This window comes from Octopus bimaculoides, chromosome 3 (genome assembly GCF_001194135.2).
Source record: "Octopus bimaculoides isolate UCB-OBI-ISO-001 chromosome 3, ASM119413v2, whole genome shotgun sequence".
Lineage (NCBI taxonomy): Eukaryota > Metazoa > Mollusca > Cephalopoda > Octopoda > Octopodidae > Octopus > Octopus bimaculoides.
Genome location: NC_068983.1, coordinates 21,528,439 through 21,530,891, shown reverse-complemented (window position 1 = coordinate 21,530,891; position 2,453 = coordinate 21,528,439).

Here is a 2,453-nt window from a genome sequence, read left to right as displayed (position 1 = left end):
AGAGAGAGAGTGAGAGTGAGAGAGAGAGAGAGAGTGAGAGTGAGAGAGAGGTACATGTGTTACAATTTATCAATAAATCATCTCTCTGGTGTAGAATTCGCCATAAACATGCGAAATAAAATATGAGAAAAATGAAATATGGAATTCTATACCTGAACATATTACATCCAGCCTGGAGGTTTCCTAAATTTTAGGGCTTAAAGCTTCTAGTGTGTGTATATAATTAATGGATTTTGCTACGTGATTTGCAGTTGTTGTTGTTGTTGCTGTTGTTAAGTTCTGTGTTCTTCCTTGTTTGAGCAAAGGTGCCACGCAGTGGAACTGAACCCGGAGTCATGTGGTTGGTAAGCAAGCTTCTCGCCACACAGCCAATTTTAAAATATATTTTAAATTTCAGGAATCGATTTCATGATGATATTGATAATGTGTCCATCTATTTTAAATTCGTATTTGATTAATATACCAAAGTGAAATTTTAATAGGTATTTTGTCTGTGCTTCGTTTCTCTCTGTATATTGTTCTATGCGTTAGCCTATTACTCTGTTGGAATAGTGTAGTTGTTCAGTCTTCGTGTACTGTGTAGATTTCTTTATGTAGGCGCAGGAGTGGCTGTGTGGTAAGCAGCTTGCTTATCAACCACATGGTTCCGGGTTCATTCCCACTGCGTGGCACCTTGGGCAAGTGTCTTCTACTATAGCCTCGGGCCGACCAAAGCCTTGTGAGTGGATTCGGTAGACGGAAACCGAAAGAAGTCCGTCGTATATATGTGTATTTATATATATATATATGTGTGTGTTTGTGTGTCTGTGTTTGTTCCACCAACATTGCATGACAACCGATGCTGGTGTGTTTACGTCCCCGTAACTTAGCGGTTCGGCAAAAGAGACCGATAGAATAAGTACTAGGCATCCAAAGAATAAGTCCTGGGGTCGATTTGCTCGACTAAAGGCGGTGCTCCAGCATGGCCACAGTCAAATGACTGAAACAAGTAAAAGAGTAAAAGAGAGTAATACTTCGCTTAAGTGGAGAACTCAAACGCTCTTTTAATTAAAAATTTTACCTCTGACGTTTTGCATTTGTGAAGTAATTCCCTGTCTCCACGTAAGTATATGCATTTATCTGTGCCACTTTTGGTGATCAGAGCAATACTGATAGCATAGTAGAAAGATAAACTATATCACGTATAATATTCACTTTTCATTTAAAAATTGTAAATTGGAGACGTATAGATATAACTGTTAAAATTTCACCCTCTGCTGGTAATACGAATATAACTGACATTGACTTCATATATATAAATATAGAAGGAAAGATGCAGAAACACACGCCAGCGTCTCTTCATCCAGAAGATGAGTCGGTGAAGGCCTAGAAACGTTGATAGTATTACAACTGTTCTAAACGAAATGAGAAGAAAGAAAAAAAAATGAAAAACATTAAACATACATAAAGCAACACATACATATATATTTGCACTAAAACTTTAAAACTACACACACACACACACATATACTTGTCGTTCTGTCTGTCTGTCTGTCTGTCTGTCTGTCTGTATGTATGTATGTATGTAAACAATCATGCACATTATATTGAATATAGAAGTTTTAAATTCCAAACAATACTATAATACATACATATACATACATACATATATATATATCTATATCTATATAGATATATATATATATATATATATATATACACAAACATATATATATATATATATATACACAAACATATATATATATATATATATATATATATATATATATATATATATATATATACATACACACACATATATATATACACATACATACATGCATATATATACACATACATACATGCATATATATATACTTACACACATCCATCCATTCATCCATCCATACATACGTACATACATACACACATGCTTACATACATACATCCATACATATATACATACGTGTATCTGTGTATATAAATGTAAATATGTGTGTGTGAGGTGTGTTTGATATACAGTTGTTAAATTTACACTGTTCCTGTAGGAATGCTTCATCATGAGTTTTTAAAAATTATTTTTATTTTAACACTACCCCAATTCTAAAATCGATTTCTCCAGGTTATCGAGTTATTGTCAGCAGGTCGTAAGTGATGGGACGTAGGAATGGTGCTGAAATTACAAATCAATGATTTCTTGGGAGCTATAGCAAAGAATTGTATGATCAAAATAGTAAATATTGGTAATAGAAAGAAAGATATATGTAAGGAATAAGGTTATCTCTCTCTCTCTCTCTCTCTCTCTCTCTCTCTCTTTTTCCCTTCCCCCTCACAAAAAGAAAGCTCTACATTGTATTCGTCCCATCTTCGTTGAGCCCTGTGTGGCTAATAAAAGAAATGTATCTCTCTCTCTCTCTCTCTCTATCTATCTATTTATCTGTCTGTCTGTCTTGTCTGTCTGCCTGCCTGCCTGC